The 25981-nt window shown below is 37.5% G+C and overlaps 1 protein-coding gene and 1 pseudogene across 3 annotated transcripts in view; one reads left to right on the forward strand and one right to left on the reverse strand.

Moving 5' to 3' along the window:
- The first annotated feature begins 4240 nt into the window (after positions 1-4240).
- TANK (TRAF family member associated NFKB activator) overlaps positions 4241-25981 on the forward strand; it is an 86103-nt gene continuing 64362 nt past the window's right edge. For 2 of the 3 annotated variants that reach the window (XM_024579803.4, XM_024579804.4), the window contains exon 1: positions 22585-22734. The gene's annotated coding sequence lies outside the window, so the exon portion shown is untranslated. Of the gene's footprint in view, positions 4455-22584; positions 22735-25981 lie in introns of those variants that run through there. The other variant, XM_045187398.3, reaches the window with a different exon arrangement.
- LOC112322218 (thioredoxin domain-containing protein 9 pseudogene) lies at positions 8917-9558 on the reverse strand (annotated as a pseudogene).

The following is a 25981-nucleotide window of genomic DNA, read 5'->3' on the forward strand; positions in this document are numbered from 1 at the left end:
TCAACAAAAGACTACCTTCCTCACTGGGTACTTGCTGGTCTGAGGTCCACCTTGGAGTACTATAGAAGAATTTTACTGATATTTGAATTGATATTTTTTTCATCTCTTAAGTTAAACATCCTTCATTCCCGCAATAATGCACATATAATATAGATGAGTACTTAGTAACTAGCTGGATTAAAGGAAGTACTAAGTACATATGAAGTACTTAGAATTGTTCCAGGACCAGAGTAAATGCTATGTTAGTCATTATTATCTCATGTGAGATCTTAATACCCTTTCAACATTCCCAGGAAGTGACCATTTATCTTATGCTTGATTTTTCCTAGGAACAGAGAAATCGTTCTCTCCTAGGGAGACTTACTATTATTTTTGCTATAGGAATGTTGATCTCTCTATAGTGAAACAAAATTTATTTTCCTTTTAGTTCTTACTTGCTGGTCTGAGGTCCACCTTGGAGTAATATAGAAGAATTTAACTGATATTTGAATTGATATTTTTTTCATCTCTTAAGTTAAACATCCTTCATTCCTGCAATAATGCACATATAATATAGATGAGTACTTAGTAACTAGCTGGTCTGTATTCTTCTTAAAGAGCGGTACCCAGAAAGAGGATCTGAAAGCAGTGTTTCCTTCATTCTGGAGGGACTTCTACGCTCCTATTCATTTTGGAATTTTTTAACATCCCCGTTACCTTACCTCAACTAAAATTAAGCCTTTTTTGTATGATTACTACTGAATTTCATCTCATTATTGCCTCTCTGTATTTATGTCGTTTTTTTCCTGTTTTTTGTTTGTTTATAAGATGGTGGATGGTTGTGGGATACGATGGTGCAGGATATAGGATGAGACCAGTAACTAGATAACTTTATCACTACTCTTCTCAAATTTCATACTAGCATCAATGTATAACTTGAATTTGTCGAGATATTTTGAGATTTTAGTTCTATTAACCATCTTTTCATTATATATCATTAAGTGTCCTTTTTCTTTTGATAGCCAAGATTACGTAGCTTTCATACAATGAGGTTTATATAGTGCTGAGAAAACCAGAGTCCTACTTTTATTCCTAGCCTCAAAAATAATAGGCCTAAGGTACTTCTTAACTGCTCAGGATATCTGCATACCTCACCAAGTTGTTTAAACCTCTACAGTGCTGAAAAGCAAACTAAGAGTTTTAGAAAAATTTTACTCACAGTGTTATAGAAACAAGCAAACCCCCCCAAGTTTAGCCTAAAGGAAATCAAGTGAACACACTGAGAATATGGGAAAGGTATCAAATAAATTTGTAACCCTTGATCCTTTTTGCTTGTTCATCTGGATACCTAGGTTTCTCTTCGTGAGTCACTCCAGCTGAGAACTGCCCCTCTCCCCGCACAGCACCTTACACACATCTCTGCTCTTGTCTCTGGCAATGGGCAGAGGAGGGTATCATCCGCCTGTCTGTTTCTTCCTTAATGTCACGAGATCCTCAATGGTGAGCAAACGCATTTTAATAATCCCTACACCCACACAGAACCTAATACATAATAGGTAATAAATGTTTGTTGAATAAATGAAATAGCAAGCTTGCTAACTACATGTCCATACTGATATAAGACCAGTCATTAACTTAGGTTACACTTTAAGTAGAAGAATTGTAAGAAATAAGGACAGTTCCCTTTCCCTACCTCCTGCCTGTGGCCAGAAGTTCCACTAAATAATTCCACGAGTCTCTAAGACGTAAAATACTTTGGAGAAGTAATACTTTGGCATAAATTTATGTTAGATTGCAAGTTAGTGACACCAGCTACTTCCTCCAGTACAGTTTATAGAGATTGGAATGGCATTAGAAAAATAGTATACATCATCCCCACAGGTCCCAACCCTATTGTGGCCATGGGCCAATAAAATCTTAAAGCATCAGCCCATCAGCAAATACAGGTTAGAAAATCCTATTGCTGCCACAGATACTATGCCTAGAACAGGAATTCATTCTGCAGGTGCCCACATAGTCATCTGAACTGTTTCTCAATCAAACACCTACCCCATACAGCCCAGCTGCCTAATTAGCTTCTTGGCCAGAGTTCTAGGTACCTGGGTTCCCTCCTGAAGGAGGAAGCCCATCCCTGAATCCCAGTCAGCAATTAAGAGTCCTGGCTTTCTTGCCCTCCACTGTCCCCAGGAAAGACTCTGCTTTCCAGGAGTTCTTAGGGAGACCTCTCACCCAGGCCTTCCCTGAAAACTCTGCTGCCCATGGTGGTGGTCTCTTCGTTCTTTGATTGGCAACCCCTCAGCCATTCAGCTTGGCTTGAATGGGAATCCAGCTTTCACTTTCCATTGTCTAATTTTGGCTCATAGCACCCCCAAGGCCTCTCTAACCCTAGTCATTGTGCCCTAGTCCTTGTTAATCCTGGCTCAGTGCCAGTTTGTTCCGTTTTCCTTACAGGAATCTATATGTCTATCTGCCCTGGCTACATGGCTTATGACCTTGAGAGGGAAAAAGGAGGGGGAGGGAATAGGAAAAGGAACCATTAGAAACAACAAAGATAAAAATTTCCATCTGCCTCACATGTTTTACCAAGAGCCAGAACTACTCGGTCTCATAGGTTTTGAATTCCATACACTCAGACAGAATTTCCTCAAAAAGATCTCTAACTATAGCTTCTTTGTCTTGGCCTCTCAGGACCCTCTTGTAAGCATTGCCCCTTCAGGTTGAAACGAAGTACCCAGGACTGGCCATTTCCACTGGGTCTTGGGCATCAGCCAAACTCACGTGCCAAAGCAAATAGAAGAGGAAAGGGGCACAGGTGGAGAGACCAAAGGGGCATTTCCCAGTTAACACATCAGCACTCCTTTTTTATTTTTTAAAATCTTTGTTTTTAAGACCCTGCTCATTCAAAAATGTAAATTCTTGAGAAGCATGTTTTCCTTCCACCCGTGGTTATCTCAAATTTTTTTATATTTACAGAGTTCTTAGGTTTTATTTTTCCATTGCACATGAGAAAGTTTAATGTTTGATATCAGTAAGGTAGTTATAAAACACAAGGTGCTGAAGAAAGTTAATTCTTCATTATATGTCAGATGAGTAAATGGAACGTTTTGAATCATAAATGTATTCATCATCTTAGATACTTTCAAAATTATTTCCTTTGTACAGAATAACTTCATTATGATTAGAAATAGCTCAGGTTATTTAGCATCTAATATAAGAGAGGGCAGTGTTTTAGAATGGAAAGGACACTAGACTGAGAATCAGAAGTTCTCAATTCTAGTCCTTTCACTAATTGTGGAACTTGGGGCGAGGTCTCAGACTCCTCATCTGCACAATGTAGGAATTGAAGCAGGAGCCTTTCCATCTTTTTTGGTTACAATCTTTTTTCCTGTTTAATAACTTGATATGCTGAGAGTATAGTACAGTAAAAATAAAAAAAGAAATACATTCAGATTCAAGAGATTCAGATTTTAATCTGAGTTTTGCCTCTAACTTTCTTTGTGACTTTGAGCATTTGCCCTCTCTCCTCTTTCCTCATCTGAATAAAAAGGAAATAGAACAGATGGTTTCTAAGGACTTTTCCAGCTCTAAAATTTTATAACAAAGAAAAATATCTGTGCTGCATATGCTACCTTCTATTTGCACATAAAACTTGATGTTTTCCTCCAAGCAGCCTGAGAAGAATGCATGCATTTGTAAAGCGTCTCCCCAGTGTACTGGATGGAACACACACTCATCCACCTGAACAATAAACCCTTGTTCCCAAGGAGAAAAGCTGTGTTATGTGCCTCTTTGCTTCACCTCTTTTCTAAGTACCTGAGGTCTGGCTCTGGAATCCAGCACAAACATTATTATTACCAGGCTTCATCCAAGTGACCCCTGTAGACAATGAAGCAAAGACAACTATACCCAAATCTAGTCTTTACTTTCTGTTTATAAATATATTACTTATGGGCAAGGGGGACTTCTTAAATGCTAAAAAAAAAAAAGACTATCAAATACACTTACTTTTACATTTTTTACATGAAAATGTGCTTAATCCAAAAATATTTTTGTGTTTATAATTTCTGGATTTTTGTTAAAATGCTGTAACTACTCAAGTAAAGTGTCTGCTTCAAAAGGAAGTCAGATCTACAGTCACGGTGGTTTACAGAACAATTTCTGGTAGTCTTTGCTTCAGTTCAGTATGTTGCCATGATTGGCTGTCAATAGTTACAAATAAGGAAGTTTTGAAGTCAGGGGATTTCTCAGTGGAAGTTCCCAGTTCAACACAAGGGAGAGCTCAGGGAGGTTTGGGCAGCACTCTAGACTCTGTAACTGCCTACATTTTAAAGAGCAGTGGTCTGTGAAAGAAGACTTGTAACCTGAAGCTGAGGTAACCAAAACTGGAATAGTTCCTACTGATTCGCAGCCTAGAAAGGTGCTTGGATGGCTTAAACTGAAGTGTTGCTGATTTGTTCTTCTCTTGCTTCTGCTAAGTGAGTAATTTATGACATAATTCAGTAATGCGGTTGTATTTGTTATCATAGTTAAGAATTTGACCTTTAAAAAATGGGGTCCCTAGCTAAGAAAAATTTTAATACTGTGATTTTTGTTATATTCTCCTCAACTTTTAAGATAGAATATATGTCTCTATTGGAAATGACTTTTTTTTGGAATATAAGCCTTCTCTAATGAGTGGTTTTTATAACATAAGATGAAATGTATGTATTTGGCATGTTATACATAGCTTACTAGATTGAAAAGTACACTAATACTATACACATTCATACTTCTTTTTGGTTAGAATTTTAAAGATCGGTTCCAGCATGTTCCAGTGTGTTCATTCAAACATTAACTCAAGTTTATATTTTTTCCATTTTCTAAGAGATACATGTTAAAGAATATAGCTTTACTGTAAAGTATCAACCTCATAGAAAATTTTCCATTTCCTATCCTGAAACATTTAAACTTAAATAATTAGAGCAATCTGGTCTTATTCTGGTCTACTCTGGCTTTTATGTTCATAATCAAAAATTAATACAGAAGACTGTATAGTATTTTCTTAAATGTTTTCTTAATAATAATCTTAGGAAATGATTAAACATCAGGAATCATCATCACTATTGTTATATTAATAGCTACCATTTATTGGGTGTCTGCTGGAGAAAAACAATCACAAGCTCTTCCAGTTCACGATGGAGCCTGTGCTTAAACATGAATTCATATCACTTCTTTTTCCGTGGCTCTCTGTTACCACTGCCCTGCCTTCTTACAACATTGAAACAGAATTTTAGGATGTTTTATCCAAACTGCAAAATGATGGGAAGGGGGAAGGAAAATGACTTGGCCAAGGTCACAGAGCAGTCAAGTCATTCATAGAAGCTTAGAAGTCATTTCTAGTTCTCCCTTCTCCTCACTCACCTGCACCATCCCCTCACTATCTCCAGGGCGCACTGGTACCTGTGCAGAGGTGCACACCAAAGCCTGCCTCAGTGCAAAGGGGCTATGCGCTGTATATCAGGTTCCTGCTAGCAACTGACTAGAGCCTGAAAAGAACGTCCAGTTATTTCTTTTAAACACTGTGACAATGAAGAGATGGCCAACTGAAAGATTTAAGACAAATCTATTACATTCCTCCAAAAACGTTCCAGTTGGAATTTCATAAAACTATGCACTAATTTGAGGAAAATGATCACCCTTACAGTAGAGAACCTCCCTGCCTGCAAACATTCTTTCTTTTTATGTACTTAAGGCCTCAGGAAATACATAGGTTTTTGTTTGTTGTAAAATGTATTCCAATAAATTTTGCTTTATTATATTTCTGTGGGGTAGGGATTTAAGAAAGTTCTTGATTCCATAATTTTATCTTGCATCCAACTATGTATCGATATTTTATTTATTCTAAATGATTTTAGGTAGTTTACGTGTGCTGCCTAGATAGGAAAAATATAATTTTGTATCTTTGTTTTTTTCCCTCTCACCACATTGTCCAGAACTTCTAGAACAGAGTTTAATAACAGAGGAGATAGCAGTCAACCTTGTCTTATTCTGATCTCAGTGGGAATTTCCCTAGTGGTTAACATTAAGAATGACGTTGGCTGTTGGTTTGAGGTAAATAAACTTATTATAAAAACCAAATAACTACCAAATATAGTTCTAACTCTAGTTTACTAAAGGTGTACCAAGACTTCATATAAAACTCTATTCAATTTTGTTTGATATCGTTAGAGGTAACTGTGTAGGTTTTTTTTACTTTATACAGCATTTTGCTGTTACACAGCATTGTAATTTCATTTTTAAAAAGTTCCACATTATCAAAGATCATGCCCCAGTAATAATGATAGGTTTGTAGTTATAAAGTATATTTTGTTTTTCCTCCGATTAAAGTAACGAATTGGTTGATCAAAACCAACCAAACCAAACCTACGCATTTCCTCATTTCCTCTTCAATCCACATGCTTGGATGCCTCTCCTCTATTATTTCGTCTTCACAATTCAGTTCACAACTCAAATTAACAGAAAAGAATGAAAATAATATGACATGGCCAAGGAGCTCTTGGCAGAGCATCCAAGGCAGAGCAGCCAGTTCCTCAAACAAAGCAGCTCTTCCTACACTTTCTGCAAAATCTTTCTTCCTATTATGACAGTGCTAGTTGCAGACCATGGTTCAGTTACAACTTACAGTGGTGTGCAAAATGGACGACCCAAGTGAGTAATTTTATACCAGTTTATGTTAGGAAAATGTATGCTGAAAGAAATGTCTGTAATTGATTGACAATTCTAGCATTCATATTCGAAAGTGAAATTAATCTGTATTTTTATCTTCTGATAAAAATACCAAAATTTTCCATGTTCTAAAAACGTTTAATGGGCATTTATTGCTCCTTGAGATGTTTAAAGAGCAAACCTTAAGACTGTTTGTCCTTGGCACCCACTTTTGGTTGTTTTGTTCATAAATGATCCTTTTTATCAAATATTTTAAATGTATAAGCATACATGACATTCTCTTGTACTTTTTAAATCATCTCTATAATTATGTGGATAACTCTTTTTCATTTCTTATTTTATCCATTTATGTTTTCTCTCTCTCTTTTTCCTGATTGGATATGTCAAAGAGTTCATCTCTTGTGTGTATGACTTTAATGGTTAGATGGTTAGCCCTTTTTTAAGTAGTTAGTTTTTGCTTTTAATGAAAATTTTCTTAATGCTTTATTTTAGAATATTTTATTCTTCCCTTTTTGTTTTTGAGTTGGATGATTAGTTCATTTATTTTTATTCTTTCTTGTTTTGTAATGAAAGTATTTAAGGCTAGGAGTGTCTCTGAGCGCCATTTTAACTACACCTCACAACTTTGATATGTCACTTCCACATGGTCAGTATTTTATGTTTTTTAATTACGGTTTTATTTCCTCTTTGATCCAATAGTTATTTAAGAGAGTAACTTTTTTTAGTTAATAACTAAAAAACTACTTTTTTAGAATAGTTTTATATTTAGAGAAATATTGAGCAAACACTGAAGAGTTCCCATACACCCAACCACACACAGTTTCCCCTACTAATAACATCTTATTTTATTAACTCAGTCCATAGTTTATTCAGACCTCCTTATTTTTTCCTTTTATCCTTTTTTAAAAACTCAAGGTAAAATTCACTTAACATAAAATTCTTTTGAATGCTATTGCAAATTGAATTGTTTCCTTAATTTCATTTTTGGAATGTTCATTGATGATGCATAGAAACACAGCTGGCCTTTGAGTGTCAATCCTGTATCCTGCAACTCTGATAAATCCATTTCTTTGCATTTAATAACGCCAGCGCTGGTAGCATTCTCGTGTATTCTTTGGGATTTTCTATATACAGGGTAATATCTGTAAACAGACATGTTTTCACTTCTTCCTTTCTAATTTGGAAGCCTTTTATAACATTTTTTGTTTAATTGCTCTGACTAGAACTTCAAGACAATGTTGAACTGCGGTGCCGAAAGAATTATCCTTGTCTTGTTCTTGGTCTTTGGGCGAACCCTTTCAGTCTTCCACCACTGTGTAAGACATTAGCTGTGGATTTCTCATAAATTCTCTTCATCATATTGAGGCAGTTCCCTTCTGTTCCTAGTTGTCTGTATCTTTTTTTTAATCACTAAAGACTGTTGGATTTTGTCAAATGTCTTTTCTTCATCAATGAATATGATCAGACAGTTTTTTTTCTTTAATCTATTATGTGGTACATTGCATTGAGTTATTTTCTCATGTTTAACCACCCTTGCATTCCAGCAATAAATCATACTTGGTCATGAAATAAAATCCACTTAATATGCAGTTAATTTAGTTTACTAGTATTTTGTGGAGAATTTTTCCTTCTTTATCCATGAGGAATATTGTTTTTAGCCGCTCTTAAATAATTATGTTCCAGAATTGAAGAGTACTTTCCAGAAGTGAAAGTATTCTCTCTTCTGGAATATAGTGAATATTCCAGAAGTGAAGAGTATTTATAATTCACTTACAAGTACAGTCTGTTACTATTATTGTCACCAGTAAATGTGACTTGACCTGTTGTATAAAGTAAATAATGCACGAGAATTAGTCCTGAAATAGTTCGCTGAATTTCTATTTCCAATCTAGTGGATTAAAAATACAACTATGAATGGTATAAAGATGTAAAAATTTTATTATGATAAAATCAGTCACAAAAGCAGGGAATTCAGATCCTACCCAACTAATGTAAGAACTCAGCAGTTTTCCTCAAATTACATGAGTTCCACACAGAAAATATTAAAGATGTCTTTCAATGTGATGCAACTGTATAAAAGTAGAGTATGACTATTAGATGACCAATGTATCAAAATCAACAGAATTTAGAAAACATATCTAATTATAAAGTAAGCAGAAATAAAAAGGCAATTTACAAAGAATTATAAACTGCTCTCTAATCGTCATCAGAGCCCAAATGATACTTCTTTTCCTAGGTAGTTTTCTTTCCCAGCTTTGTGAAGTTTGTTCCAAATTTCTTTTTGGCTCTGACATGGTGGCTCCACTAAATTTCCACTATAATTAAGAATATCCGAAAAACCAAGCCTCCTTTCTAAAGTTTCTGTGGTGCAGTCATCTGTATTTCCGAGGTCAATAAATCCAATGACGTAATCTTTGGTTTTTCCATCTTTTACCAGTGTGAGTACGGGAATGACTTTGATCCTCAATCTCTCAAAAAGAAAAAGTGTTTATTTCACCTTCCAAAATCTGGTCTCCAGATATTTCTTGGACAATATCACCAAATGTCTGCCTAGTATTTTATACCTGAATACGGAGTCTATAGAAAGGGCAGACCACCTTTTTTACTCTCCTTGATGTCTTGAGAAAGGCTCGCTAGAGATTTCTCTGTATTCTCCATGCCCTTTTGAAAGCCATTCTTGTTTCTGCTGTTGAGCTTTCCTTTGTGCCTCAAGTCTCTTTTCTTCCAGGTGTTCCAATTCATCCTCGTCCATGTGATAACAGTTTCTGACTTTCAAAATCCACATGTTCTTCCACTAGTTTAGTCTAAATCAGTCTGAAGCAACGGATTCTCTAGGACTTTTGAAAACATGTCAACAGATGCATTAGCTTCCATTTTTAAAGTTCAGCCTTGGTGAGCTCTCAGTAATACATGAGAGGTGACAGACAAGCAGCTTCAAAAGAACAGTCAACTCTGGCTTCAGCCTCTCAGCAGCAGCAGCTAGGAGCTACCAGCCAGCTGTTGGTCGAGGCCCCTTAAAGCCTTACAGCCACAATGCCCGAGGAAGTGTGGAGGAAGAGGAATACTGGTTTTTAGTTATCTTTACTTGCAGTGTCTTCTCTGGCCTTAGTATCGCAATAATCCTGGATTCACAGAATTAGTTAGGAAGCATTTCAGCCTGCTCTATTTTTTTACAAGTTTGAGAAGGAATGGTATTAATTCTTCCCTAAGCATTTGGTAGAATTCACATAATGAAGCCAAGTGATGTGGGACTTCTCTTTGTTGGGAGGTTTTTGATTACCGATTCAATCTCTTTGTTTGCCATAGGCTTGTTCATATTTTTTATTTCTTCTAGATTCAGTTTGGATAATTTGTGTGTTTCTAGGAATTTGTACATTACCTTTAGGTTATCTAATTTGTTGGCAATCGCTTCTCCACCTTTTGGCTAAAATCAAGTGTAATCTCTAGGCATATAGTTATTCATAGTACACTGTTATAATCCTTGTTATTTCTGTTTGGTTGGTGGTCATGTCCACACTTTCATCACTGATTTTAGTTATTTGTTGTTACCTCACATTTTCTTATAAGTCTAGCTAAAGATTTGTTAGTTTTATCAATCTTTTAAAAAAACTGACTTCTACTTCATTTATTCTATTGTTTTTCCATTCCCTATTTTATTTATCTCTGCTCTAATCTTTATTTTTTCCTTTCTTCTTCTAGATTTGTGTGTTTAGTTTGTTCTTTTTCTAGTTCATTGACATGTCAAGTTAGGTTATTGATTTCAAAGTCTGTTTTTTTTTTAATGTAGATGTTTGCTGCTATTAATTTCCCTGTGAGTGCTGTTTTCGTTGCATCCCATAAGTTCTGATATGGTGTGATTCATCTCTAAGTAAACCTAATTTTCCTTGTGATTTCCTTTTGATCTATTGATTGTTCAAGAATGTGTTGTTTAATTTGCATGTATTTGGGAATTTTCCAGTTTCCTTCTACACTTGATCTTAGCCAAAAGGCCAAGGAGCAATCCAGTTTCCTTCTTTTATTGATTTCTAGCTTCATTTCATTTTGGTTGGAGAAGATGCTTTGTATGATTTCAATATTTTTAAATATTAATATATTGAGACTTTTTGCGACCTAATATTTAATCTATCCTGGAGAAGATTTCATATCCACTAAAGAAGAATGTGTATTCTACTGTTGTTGGGTAAAATGTTCTATAATACAAGGAGGGAACCCCCCCAAACCAGAATTTATTTATAAAAAATTGTGTATTTATTCTTACATGTTTAAATTTCCGTCACTTTCAAAGTACTTTCCATTTGACACAATACACATATCAAAATGTTTTTTCCACTGCTCAGAACAGTTTTTGAACTCATTGGTTTTGATGTCTTTCGGTGCTTCTGCCATTTTTCATTTCACCTCTTCCTTACCAGCAAAATGTTTCCCTTTGAGGACTTTTTTCATCCAGGGAAACAAAAAAAGTTGCTCGGGGCAAGATTGGGAGAGAAGGGAGGATGAGGCACAGGGTTCATGCCTTTTTTGATCAAAAACTGCTGAACACGCAGCATGGTGTGGGCAGGGCACTTGTAAATCACCGGTCATGAAATGAGCAAATGCATTGAAAGAGTCTTCCAAAAGAATTCGCTGAAGCCCAACACAGCCTCTCACAACAATGCCAGCTAGTAAAGTAATACACATGGGATCCTAAAACACTCACCTAGAGGGAGAAGCCTCTACTATAAATGGACTACCCTCCAGAAGATAATTCCAGTTGTTTTGGGCCCTTCCCCTTGTATCTGTGAAATCTATTTGTTTATAGGATTCTTTAAGTCCTCTATTTCCTTTTGATTTTCTATTTTTCTACCTATTATTAAAAGTGGTTTAGTAATGTCTCCAACTGTTATTGTAGCACTGTCTATTTCTCTCTGCCATTCTATCAATATTTGCTTCATGCATTTTGGGGCTTTTTGTTTGATGTGTATATGTGTATTATGGTTATATCTTTGTGATAAATGTCTTTTTTGTCACTATATGAGGTCTGTCCAGAAAAAGTCCAACCATTGTTAATATAACAAGGGTGCTTTGTGTGATAGCGATGTAACCTAGCAGCCAAGGAGAGTGGACTGGAGTGTGCATGCTTGAACAATGAGGACTTCACTGGACAAGTCAGTGGGGGAAGTAGACACCACTGAGTGAGCATGTGTACTGTGTGGCCATCACATTCAAAATGAATAAGCAAGTAGAGCAACGAATCTACTCAAATTTTGCATTAAGTTTGAATGTTCTTCCATGGAAACTATTCAGATGATTCAGAAGGCCACAGGTGTGGGCAACTGGTGATTGGCAGCTTCATCATGACAATGTGCCCACTAATGCATCACATCTCATGCACAGTTTTTGGTGAAAGATCAAATCACCCAGGTGACTCTGCCCCCCTATAGCCCAGATTTGGTGCCCTGCAACTTCTGGCTTTTCCTAAAACTAAAATCACCTTTGAAAGGGAAGAGATTTCAGACTATCAGTGAGATTCAGGAAAATATGATAAGGCAGCTAATGACGATTGGGACAACTGTGTGAGGTACCAAGGTGCCTAATTTGAAGGGGACTGAAGCATCATTGTCCTACATACAATGTTTCTTATATCTTGTATCCTCTTCAATAAATGTCTCTGTTTTTCATAGTACATGGCTGGATACTTTCTGGATAGGCTTTTACAATGCTTTTCTTTGTGTTTATAACAGTTTCAGACTTAAAAGCTATTTTGTCTGCAACAAAGCACTGAAGAAAAAAATTAAGGAAGACACAAACAAATGGAAGCATATACTATGTTCATGGATTAGAAGAATTAACATCATCAAAATGTCCATACTACCCAAAGCAATCTATAGATCCAATGCAATCCCTATTAAAATACCAATGACAAAAACATATTTCACAGATTTAGAACAAACATTTCAAAAATTTATATGGAACCATAAATGACCCCAAATAACTGCAGCAATTTTGAGAAAGAAGAACAAAGCAGGAAGAACCACAATATCTGATATCAAACTGTATTACAAGACCACTATATTCAAAACAGTCTGGTACTGGCATAAGAACAGACACATAGCTGAATGGAACAGAGGAGAGAGCCCAGAAATAAGCCCATGTCTCTATGATCAATTAACATTTGACAAAGGGGGAAGAAGCATAAAATGGAGTAAAAATAGCCTCTTCAACAAATGGTGCTAGGAGATCTCAAATGGAACATGTAAAAAAATGATACTAGGCTACCAACTTATACCATACACCATAATAAATTCAAAATGGATAAAAGACTTAAATATAAGCCATGACACCATAAAAGTCCTAGTGGAAAACAGGCAGTAAAATTTCAAATATCCTATGCAGCAATATTTTCACTGATAAATCCTGTTGGGCCAGGAAATAAAGGTAATAGTAAACAAATGGGAGTACATCAAATTAAAAAGTTTCTGCACAGCTAAAGAAAACATCAGCAAAATGAAAAGGGAACCAACCATATGGGAAAACATATTTGCCAGCAATACCTCGGAGAAGGGTTTGATTTCCAAAAGATATAAGGAACTCATATGACTCAACACCAGGAAGAAAAACAATCCAATTAAAAAATGGGCAAAGGACCCGAAGAGACACTTCTCCAAAGAAGACATACAGAGGGCCCATAGGCATATGAAAAGATGCACAACATCACTAGGCATCAGAGACATGAAAATTAAAACCACCTCACACCAGTCGCAATAGCCATCATTCACAAAACAACAAACAAGTGCTGATGAGGATGTGGAAGAAAGGGAACACGAGTGCACTAGGGAGTGCAGAGTTGTGCAACCACTCTGGAAAACAGTATGGAATTTCCTCAAAAAACCTAAAAGTGGGCCCTGGCTGGTATGGCTCACTGGCTTGAGCACTGGCCTGCAAAGCAAAGGGTCACCAGTTCAATTCCCAGTCAGGGCACATGGCTGGGTTGCAGACCAGGCCCCCAGAGTAGGGGGCACATGAGAAGCAGCCACACACTGATATTTCTCTCCCTCTGTTTCTCCTTCCCTTCCCCTCTGTCTAAAAATAAATAAATAAATAAATAAATCTTTAAAAAAGAAAACTAAAAATGGAAATGCCTTTTGACCCAGCAATTCCACTACTGAGATTATACCCTAAGAATTCTAAAACATCAATTTAAGAGAATCTTAAAATGCACCCCTATGTTCATAGCAGCATTATTTACAATAGCCACATGCTGGAAACAGCCTCTGTGCCCATCAGTAAGTGAGTGGATCAAAAAACCATGATACCTTTGCACAATAGAATACTACTCAGCAGAAAGATACAAGGAGCTCCTACCCTTTGGGACAGCATGGATGGAACTGGAGAGAATTATGCTAAGTGAAATAAGCCAGGCAGCAAAAGACAAATACCACAGGATCTCGCCTCTAACGGGAACCTAATGAACAAAACAAACAAATGAGCAAAGTAGAACCAGAGGCATGGGAACAAGGAACAAACTGACAGTGACCAGAGGGGAGAAGAAAGGGGAATAAGGGAGGAACGAAGGGGAAGTGTCTAGTTGAAGAACAAGTATAAATGACCCATGGACATGGACAACAGGTTGGGGATTGACTATGGGAGCTGAGGGGGGGGCAGTGGGTGGGACAGGGTAGAGCAAGCGGTGGGGGGAAATTGGGACAACTGTAATAGAAAGATAAAAAATTTAAAAATTAAATAAATAACAGTGATCTTGTCTAATATTAGTATAGCTTCCCTTTCTCTTTTTTCATAACTCTTTGCATGGAGAATTTTTCCATCCTTTTACTTTTAAATTACTTGCATTTTTTAAACCTAAAGTAATTCTCTTGTAAAGAGCAAGTAGTTTGATTATGTTGTATTATCCACTCTGCCAAGCACTGCCTTTTGATTGGAGAGGTTAATCCATTTATATTTAAAGTAATTATTGACAAGGAAGACTTAATTTCTGCCATTTTGCTATTTGATTTCTGTATGTCTTACGTCATTTTTCTGTTCTTCACTCACTTCCCCCATTATTGCCTTCATTTGTGTTTAACTACCTCTGTTTTATAGTATCTTATTCCATTCTCATTTGCTTTTATATTTTTTAAAGGTACTGTCTTAGTTGTTACCATGGGGATTAAATTAGCAACTTAAATTTATAACAAAATAATCTGAATTAATACTAATTGAACATCAATAATACACAAACATTCTCTCCTGTATAGCTTGGTTCCCTCCCTTATGTTGTTGTAATTGCAAATTTCATCTTTGTACATTGTGTGCTCATTAACATATGTTTATAATTATTTTAATCATTTGTTCATTAAGTCATGTTGAAAATAAAAATAGGAGTTCAAACCCAAATACAGTCATGCTAGATTTTATATTTACCTACTTAGTTATCTTTACCAGAGTAAATTTTTTGGTACGGCTTTGCATTATTGTCTAGTGGCCTTTTATTTGAGCCTGAAGGACTCCCTTTATCATTTCTCATACGGTGAGTCTACTAACAACAAACTCCTTCACCTTTACTTTCTCTTAGAATATCTCAATTTCTCCTTCATTTTCGAAGAATAGTTTTGCCAGACTTAGAATTCTTGGTTGAGAACTATTTTTTCCCAGCACTTTAAATATATCATCCCATTGCCTTCTTTCTTCTATGATTTTAAAATAAAAGTGGTCATATTCTCACTGAGGATCCCTTGTACATATGAGTCATTTTTCTCTTGCTACTTTCAGGATATTTTCATCTTTGATTCTCAACACTTTGATTATAATGTACCTCAGTATGGATCTCTTTGTGCTTATCCTACTGGAGTTTATTGAACTTCTTGAATGTACAGATTCAGTCTTTCATCAAATTGGGTAATTTGGGGCTTTTATATTTTCAATTTTTTTTTCTGTTCCATTTCTCTCACTTCTCCTTCAGAACTTCCATAATGCATATGTTGGTTCCCTGAATGTTGTCTCACAGGTCTTTTAGGATCTTTTTACTTTTCTTTATTCTTTTTTCTTTATGCTCCTCCCAATGTGTTTTCAGAATATCTTACACTTACCCCTATTGTTATATTATAATACCCTATTGTGAAGTAATTGCCTGCTTCTTCTATGTAGGTCAACCACAAGAGACACCAAGTTACTTAAGATAGGAATGTGTCTTGATCTTCTTTGTATCTATCCCTAACTTCTAGCACATATCAAGTACTCACAAAAAATTGCTGAGTACATGAATAAATTGATAAATCATTAATATCAAATTTTTATCAGTATAGGTTAAAAGTGTTTAGTCTCTTTTCTGTGATATGTTTCAAATATCATTGAATCCTTTTCGTCTCTGCTTTGGATCAAAATATTCCTTCAGATACCTTTTGATGTATCTTTGGTCATTATTTCTGTTCCATTTACTCTGATCTCTCCTGAAAAAGTTGGAGCACTATCTTTTTACTATTTCATGTAATGGTTTTCATCTATTGTTCCTTTCCTTTCACATTGTAAGAGAATTTTTCAAGTTTTTACTCTAATCATTAATTTAATAATCTGCAGTATTGATTCCATCCTTGATAATATCTAAATGATATTTTAATTTTACATTTTGTATTTTATGTCCTTACAGCCTAATTTAATCAACTTTGTTTTTATTTCTCCCTGTCTCTTAACTAGGTCTCTCTTTATCATGGTTTAATATCTTACATTAGTCTAATATATTATATTTCATTTCCTGTTTCATAGAAAATGGAAAGCAGATTCTTTCCATTTACTTATGTTTCTGATACACCATTTTTCCAAAGTGTTCACTTTCTCTCCATTTTAAAGGTTCTGTCATTCTTCATTTATGAGTATAATCTTTAAAAAGGAATATTTCATCTTGAATTTACTCATTCCAAGCCTCAGGTATCCTTTATTAACCCGATGTATGGATTTTCCTTGATTCTTCTCCTGTCCACCTGATTTCCATCAGTTCCTCAGCACAGATCTCGAGCTCAGGCACAAGTATACATGCACAGTTCACAGCTAAATTTGTGGCCTGAAACTGACATTTATCAATTTGTCATCACCTTTATTGCTTTGTTATTTTACTATGAAGAGATAAATTCCTGGTTAATCACAAACAATCATTGGTCTTTTCCTTGGCAGGAACCATAGATGAAAAATTAAACTCCCAGTGGGAGTCTAACACACAGCTCTCTCTGTCCAGCCCCTTTCAATATTGGCTTCACATATTCTTAAAAACAGAGCACCATCTCTCTCCATTGCCTCTGGAATCGTGTTGGCATAATACAAACTACAGCTCCAAAATGGATAATAGAGAGAAGTACTAATGGGGCATATTGGGGCAAGGAGGTACAAAATTCTACTTGTAGGTAACACATAGTAGTGGGGTTACTGTCAATTCATTCACAGGCACCATGAGACAGATAGGCTTCTTACTGTACAGGCCAGCAGATTTGGTCACCTTCAAGCAACAAAGCTCATAAGCATTTCAGCCTCACGGTTCTTGCAAATGGTGAAAAACCCTGTCAAATTTTGTCACTAAGATGCTTGTCAGCAGGGTTACAGCTACTCTTTTGATGCCTATTGTGGCTTAGGAAAAGGCACCCCTCTAGAGATGGTTTAAGTCCAAGGGGCAAGTGAGCACATCTGTCAGCTGGGTACCCTGAACAGGGCACAGACTGCTCAGCCACACACACTGGACCTGGTCATCAATCCTGCCTTTCAATGCTATTGTAAATTCTCACGTTTTTTCTGATTTTTCCTCTAGTTTAGAGAGTCTGAGACACAAATAGCTAGTCCAGATGTCATCTGAATCAGAAATCAACCAGATTCTATTAATAGTGATATTTCACATCAAAGATTTGAGTGAGATCATTGATGCTTACCTGACATTCCAAGTTGTAGTCTTCATACTGGCAGTTTTCCTTGTCCCTAGATTCGTTTTCAGAACTCTCAATAACATATTAGGCAGTTTTGATAATAGCTCCTAAAATATTTTTAATGAACCTGCAATTCTCATTTTCATCCCAGCCTACCCCACAGCACCACCTGAGAACCTAAGGTCTGTGATAATATGAGTAAAGAAAAATTGGAGTAAAATTATGTCATTTGTTCAGAAGACTATTTCTCAAATAAATATCTCAACTCAACTGCTAACCTTCATAGAATATACTTTGTTAATTCTAAACAATTCATCATCATCATAAAAAAAGAAATATTTTACACTGTTTTAGGACAGAACTTATCCATCTACCCCAGCATTCATGTTCCACACATGGGAGAAGTATGCAGTCAGTTTTCTTCATAATTACATCAGAGGGGTGTAAAGAGAAAAAATATGTATTTCAGAAATGTGTATGTTTAACTTTTATTCCTTATTCAAAGTTTTTAGCACTTCCATTATGGATAAATAAACTGTGGTCCATCCATGCAGTAAAATAGTATTTAGTGCTAAAAAAGAAATGAGCTACCTTCCCATGAAAAAAACATAGAATAAACTCAAATGCATATTACTCAATGAAAGAAACCGATCTGAAAGGCTATATATTGTATGATCCAACTATGTGACATTGTGGAAAAAGGAAAACTATGGAAACAGTAAAAAAAAAAAAAAAAAACAGTGATTGCCAAGGACTGAGGGGAGAAGGGACGGATAGGTGGAGCACAGAGGATTTTTAGGGCAGTGAAACTATTCTAGTATAGTATTTTTAATATATTTTATTGATTACGCTATTACAGTTGTCCTGTTTTCCCCCCTTTATTCCCCTCTGCCCTGCACACCCCCTCCCACCCACATTCCCCCCCTTTAGTTCATGTCCATGGGTCGTACATGTAAGTTCTTCGGCTTCTACATTTCCTATACTATTCTTCTCCTCCCCCTGTCTATTTTGTACCTACCATTTATGCTACTTATTCTCTGTGCTTTTCCCCGCCCCTACTCCTCTCACTCCCTCTTAATAACCCTCCAGGTGATCTCCATTTCTGTGATTCTGTTCCTGTTCTAGTTGTTGGCTTAGTTTGTTTTTGTTTTTGTTTTAGGTTTGGTTCTTAATAGCTGTGAGTTTGTTGTCATTTTACTGTTCATAGTTTTTATCTTTTTTTCTTAGATATACCCCTTTAACATTTCATATAATAGGGGTAGGTAATGATGAGCTCCTTTAACTTGACCTTATCTGGAAAGCACTTTATCTGCCCTTCCATTCTAAACAATAGCTTTGCTAGATAGAGTAATCTTGGATGTAGGTCCTTGCCCTTCATGACTTGGAATACTTCTTTCCAGCCGCTTCTTGCCTGTAAGGTTTCTTTTGAGAAATCAGCTGGTAGGCTTATGGGAACTCCTTTGTAGGTGATTGTCACCTTTTCTCTTGCTGCTTGTAAGATTCTCTCCTTTTCTTCAATCTTGGGTAATGCAAGTATGATGTGCCTTGGTGTGTGTCCTTGGGTCCAACTTCTTTGGGACTCTCTGAGCTTCTAGACTTCTTGAAAGTCTGTTTCCTTTGCCAGATTGAGTAAGTTCTCCTTCATTATTTTTTCAAATAAGTTTTCAATTCCTTGCTCTTCCTCATCTCCTTCTGGCACCCCTATGATTCGGATGTTGGAAAGTTAAGTTGTCCTGGAGGTTCCTAAGCCTGTCCTCATTTTTTCGAATTCTTGTTTCTTCATTCTGTTCTGGTTGAATGTTTCTTTCTTCCTTCTGCTCCAAACCATTGATCTGAGTACTGGTTTCCTTCCCTTCACTGTTGGTTCCCTGTTCATTTTCCTTTATTTCACTTTTCATAGCCTTCATTTTTTCCTCTAATGTATGACCATAGTCAACCAATTCTGTGAGCATCCTGATTACCAGTGTTTCGAACTGTGCATCTGGTAGGTTAGCTATCTCTTCATCCCTTAGTTGTATTTTTTCTGGAGCTTTGATCTGTTCTTTCATTTGGGCCATTTTTTTTTTCTTGGCGGTCCCCTAATGTAGTAAGGGGCAGAGGCTTGGGTGTTCACCAGGGCAGGGCAACCCAGGTCACTGCACTGTGACACTGTACATGGGGGAGGGGTCCAAGAGGGAACAATACCACTTGTTCTGCTCTCTGCCAGCTTTTAGTCACTTCCTCTGCTACCCAAAATCAAATTGGGCCCTTCTGGTGCTGATTCCCAGGTGGGTGGGTTTCTGTACGTTCTAGGACCCTGTGGTTCTGTCCAAGAAGATCTCCTGTGAGGCTGGGAGTTTCTCCCACTGCTGCCTCAACCCCCCCCCCCCCCCGCCAGGTGTTTTCAGTCAGAGGTTTGAGGCTTTATTTCCCCACACTGGAACCCTGGGTTGTGTGGTATGTCTCACTCCCCAGTTGATCCTCCCAGTATATCTGCACGCAAATGTGGGATGGTCCAGTCCACCAGCCGCCACCTTGCTATGAGTCCACTCCACCCAGCTGCCCATCTCTGCCCCTCCTACCAGTCTGAATGAATATTTCTTCTTTAACTCCTTGATTATTGTTCTTCCATACATTTCAATTCTCTGGCAGTTCTACCTTTTTTTGTTTTTAAATTTGTTGCTGTCCTTCTTTTGGTTTTGTGAGGAGGCACAGTATGTCTACCTGTGCCTCCATCTTGGCTGGAAGTCCTCTAGTATAGTATTATCTGATACTATGATGAGTATATGTTGCTATACATTTGTCCAAATCCATAGAATGTATGTATGTACAACACTGAGAGTGAACATCAATGTGAACTATGGGCTTTGAATGATAATGATATGTCAAAGTAGGTTCATCAATTGTGACAAATGTACTAGTAGCCCGGTGGGAGACATTGATAATGGAAGAGGTTATATGCTTGTGCACATATAAGTATAAGGAGTATATGGAAAATCTGTGTACCTTCCCCTCAATTTTGCTATAAACCTCAAAGTGCTCTAAAAAAATCTTTTTAAAAAAGTTTTGCATTGTCATGTTTAACTCAATTACTTATTACAAGAAGGCTGTTCAACCGGTCACAATGTTACATACAAGAAGTTTCTGTGTGTTTAAAAAATAAGTTTTTAAAACTATGTTTTGGCTTTGACTTTTAAAAGCAAGCACAACATTTTAAAATGCACTGCAACTGATAAGTTTTTAAGTCCTTGGGCTTACCCGCTTAAGAAAAGAAGTGCAAACATCCATGGTTCAGGAGTGTAGGGAGAAGCTGAGGCAGCTAGCACCTCATCCTCCTGCCCTGACAGAGAAAAGAATCTATCACAGGAAGAACAAGATGCCGGACTCCCTGAGGATAGCAGCTTTCAAGTTATATGGACCATATGACCAGAAAAAAAGGAGTGCTGAAGAACTCCAGAGCTAAGCTTAAAACTTTCAGGATGAAAAAAAAAGCATGGACTTAAGACCTGTTCAAGCAAGCCTTGGCCAAGATCACTAGGACTGGAGGGTCTGCGACTTCGAAAATTTTGTCAAGTCTGTGGCTATAAAGTTATGCTCTGGAGCAGACTCTTTCTGACGAAAATACAGAGCATTCATTGTCATTTTTTCTTGGCTATCAAATTGCTGCTTTTATAGTCCTTAATATGCTTGTATTTGGCAGTGAGGTATTTTTCAAACACCATCAACCCATGTCATATGTGCAAAGGCAGCGAGAGTTTTAAAAAATAATTTTTATTGTTATTTAGTTACACTTGTCCTCATTTTCCCCCCGTTGCTCTCTTCTGCCCCATCCAACCCCTGCTCCCAAAGACATTCCCCACCCCTTGTACTTGTCCATGGATCCTTTGTACATGTTCCTTGACTTGACCCTTCCCTTTCTCTCCCCCATTATTCCAAGAAAACAGCATTAAAATGAAAAGAGAACCATCTATGTGGGAAAGCATATTTGCCAATGATACTTTGGACGAGACTTTGATCTCCAAAATATATAAAAATTATTTTTAATTAAATAAATAGGTCATCACCGTGGCAGCTTTCTGAGAGTGCTACCTGCATTCTGTCAGAAGCAATCATATTCCAGTCAACATGGAGAGCCCCAGCCTGCAGTGCTCTCAGGAAGCTGCCTCACGTGCTGTGGATTTGACTGCTGTCTTTTCCTGAAAGTAATCCTAAGGAAAACTTTGGCAACAGAAAGGAGCCATCATGATGTGACTCCGAGCAACACCTTTCATTTGTAGAGCATTCTAAACTCTGCCCTGAGCTTTTGCTTACATTATTGAATTGATCCTCCCAGCCATCCATCCATTAAAATAGTTTAGTATTGTCTTTATTTGTCAAATTAAAAACAAAAACAAAAACAACAAACCTAAGGTTCATTAGGTTAAACAACTTGCCTTAGCCAGCAGGCATCAGAGCTAAAAATAGAAGTACAAATGCTTTACTTGGGTTATCTGTCTAAAATTTTTATCTTGCAAAATATTCAAGCATAGCTAGGAAATGGCAAAATCAGGAAGTCTGAATTAGTGGGAAATGTTCTAATAAGTCTACTTGCATTTATCAACCACTCAAACGATAGCAAGTACATTTAATGTAAGGTGTTACTCGTTGGGGGAAAACCAAATGTGTGGGCGTGTAGTTTTTCAGAGTGTGGGCATTAATCACATTCACTTGAGGATCTGTCAGAAATACAGGTTCCTGGGCTTCACCAAGTTGCTCTGAATTGTAGGATCTCTATGGGTGAGTTGTTACAATCTAATCCGTTAATAAGCCTCTCAGGTGATTCTGTGTACGGTGACACACGGGGTGATTTTAGACCTGGTTATTGTTCAGCAAAAATTTAGCTAAGACCCTCAGGTGATCTGTAAACTTGACATTAGACTCCTTTCCGCTTGTTATTTACCCTGAAAGGTGGAGCGGGTGCGCTGGGCGGGGCCTCTCCGGGAGGGGGCCGTGTGGGTGGGGCTTGCGTGGGTGGGGCAACCCGGAGGGGCGGGGCTTGGCCAGGCTGGTGGGGAGGAAGGTGATGAGTTGCTGGCTCTGCGCCGAGGCTCTGCCCTCTGAACTGGAACGGAAAACAACTTCCGGTTGCAGTCACTCTGCCGGGCGCCGAGGACCAGAGGCAGAACGTGAGAGACCGGCTGGGAATCCCTGACCTGTGAGTAAGAAACTTTGTGAGCGAGTACACGTATCCGAATCCGTCGAGCACGGCGACGGAGAACTCGGGTGTGTGTGAGAGAGAGAGATACGCTGGCAATAGGTGCACCGCAGGGAGAGAAGCGCAGCAGTTGCGGAGACTACTAGTTCTCAGCACGGGGAGGGACTGTGCGAGAGAAACCACTGGGTCTACGTTGGAGCTGACCGGGAGGGGCTTTCCGGGCCCGTGACGTCAGCGCGGCGACCGCCTCCCCCGCCGCGACGTTGCAGGGGAGGGATTCTGTCGGACTTCGACTTCTTCGCGTGGAAGCTGGGGAGGCCGGCCTTGGGGTGTCAGGGCGAGCAGTGGACTCGTGTAGACTTCCTTTGGCACAGGAGCTGCTTTCCACAAGCTAGTACTATCAGGGTTACGCTTTCGAACACTTCTTAACTTCTTAGATTCTTTTCTGTTGTTTTTCCCAAGGTTGTTGCACAATTCTGCTCTCTGCTTTCCTGTGGGGTGTCATCACAGTCTTGTCCGTGAGAAGTTGGGTAACTTTCCGAGGGTCACGGGGAGAATGGGTGGCAGAGGCGGAAAGAGCAAAAGCAAACCCTGCCGGCGCTGGGAACCCAGGCGTTGGGTAGGGTCCCCACCGCGGTGTAAACTGACTAGCAACGACTGGCAGCTGTAAAAAGCTGTTCTTATGTCAAAAAGTGAAGAAAGAAGGGGGAAGATACTCAAGCCAAAGAGAAGTGTGTCTCTCTTGTTGTTGTGCCGTCACAAACAAAAGCAGAGCAGCCTTGCCTTGTAAAGTGTCATTTATCTCAGATGCTTTTGACAAAGTTATCATAAGGGAGAAATGGTAGTAAAGGAAGTGAAGTGACATGAAAGTGAAAAAAATAAAATGATCTTTCTCCCTACCACGGTTGAAATGTACATCTCAAACAAGAGGTAGCAGACAAGCAAGCACTATATTCTGTTGAAAAATTATTTTGCCCTCATCTTTTGGGACGGGAGGAAACCCTAAAATGATACAAGCTTGTATAAAGCAGAAAATGAAACTCCATCACAGCCCTACTTCCAACAATAGGTACTCCAAAGCCTTTCACATTTCTTTTATAGGTACATAAACATGTTATTTCATCTTCTTATGAGAATGAGATTATATATGCATACCATTCTATTATCTGCTTTCTTAGATAAAAGATACATGGTGGAAGTCATGCCATGTAGCGCCACTTAGTCTTAATGTCAGCATGGAATTCCTTTGTCGGCGTGTACTGTAACCTACTTAACCATCTCTCAAAACGGCCTGTCCATATATTTTGCCCTTTATTCTTCAAAATTATATTTTATTAGAATACAGATATATTAGTCCTTTGTGAAATATATGGCAAATATTTTCAAGAACTATCAGTCTTTTGGCTTAAAATACCCAGGTTTTGTATTTTTTTAGGCGGTCCCTACTTAAAATTATTAAAATATTTTCCTGTATTGTCTGTTAATTCTTTTTATAGTTTCTACACTTTACTCATTAAAACATCTGAAAGTTATTTTTGTACATTGTTTAAGATAGATATTTAACCATTTTTCTTTTTTTGTTATGAATTCAATGTTGACATGTCTAAATGCTATTGTTTAGGAATTTTTATTAAGGTCTCATTAGAGTAGGCATGATTGATTGAAGTACTGTCCACTGGTGACTGAACTCATTTTTCAGCCTCAGAGAAACAGCAATGTGTGTTTGCCACTCACACACCTTCTTCTGGGGCACCTGGCCGGCAACCCAGGCATGGGAATTGAACCCGCAACGCTTTGGTTTGCAGGCTGGCTCTCAATCCACTGAGCCACATGAGCCAGGGCTTAGACATTTTTCTTTAATCCATTTGTTGAAATCAATTTCTTCCCCCAACTGACTAGAAATAATACTACCTTAAAATAGTAAAAATGTGTACATAGGTCTTTTTTTTTTGTTTGTCTCTTCCTATACAAACACTAATCTCTTTGATAATGGCCTTTTTTTTTTTAGTAATTCATAAAGCAAGTCCCTCATCATTTGCCTTTTAAAGTTTTCTAGAATATTATTGCACCCTCTTTCAATAAAATTTAAAATAAACTGTTCATGCTTCACTAAAATAACCCTATTAGAGTTTTAGCTGTTATTTAATTTCCAATAAATACTGTTTATCAAGGAAGTTTCTTTACTGTTTCTAGCTTACTAGGATTTTTGCAGAGAATGGATTTTGGGTTATGTCCAAAGTCTTTTTTGGGGGCAACTGAGGAGGGTATGTTTATATTGGCTCACACTTTGAGAGCAGTTTTAAGTAATGTATGTTGATTGTTCATTTGGTCTACACATTTCTTGTTCTTAAGGTGATGGCTTTTCATTACTACTTAACTAAGCATTTCTGTGAGGACTGGAAGTTAAATTTTATCATATGGCTTTTTGGCACCTGTCAGGATTTTCATGTGTTTTTCTTTCTTTGACTTAGAGGATGGTGAGTTATTTTAGAAGGTTTCCACTTTGTGAACCAAGCTTACACCTGGTCGTGGTGTAATATTTAAGCATATAGATTCCTTTTAGTAACATTTTTATTTGAAATCAATCATTGAGTTTCATCAGTAGTCTCTTTCTGTGTTACCTTTGCCAACCTTTGGTATGAAAGTTATGCGGCTTTCCTAAAAAGAACTGTGAAGACTTCCTTCTTCTCTACTCTGAAATAATGTGATGCAATGAGAGCTCTCTGCCCTTGAAAGGTCTGAAAGAATTCACTCATGAAACTATCTTGGCCTGAAAGTACATTGTTCTTAAAACAGCAACCATATTTCATAAAAAGGTCCAGAACTTTAAAAAGAAAATTAAAACTCCTTAAAATAAATAAAAGGGTCTGAAACACCACTAATGTTGACAACAAATAACTGCTGTACTGATCCCAGTGGTTTTAATTCCTAGCCACTCCCCACCCCCTGCCCCCGCAACTTCCTTTTTTTATGGTCAGTGAAAATGCTATTGGAGACTGAGGCTGATAATAAAATGTATTACGGTACTTCTCTTTCTTTCCACTACTGCAACGAGAGTAAAAAAAAGAAAGAGCGTTGCTTCTACATAGGTAAGTTCTTCTATGCCCCTAAGGAAACCAAGACTGAAACTCAATTGGAAGAGCATCAGTTTCAGTTTTTTCTCATTAGCTTCCCATTTTTGCTGGGAAATTTCTTCCTTTAGAAGTGATAACCAAGCTGACATTCTACTGTAGGCAAATCCCATAGG

This window comes from Desmodus rotundus, chromosome 2 (assembly GCF_022682495.2).
Source record: "Desmodus rotundus isolate HL8 chromosome 2, HLdesRot8A.1, whole genome shotgun sequence".
Classification (NCBI taxonomy): Eukaryota; Metazoa; Chordata; class Mammalia; order Chiroptera; family Phyllostomidae; genus Desmodus; species Desmodus rotundus.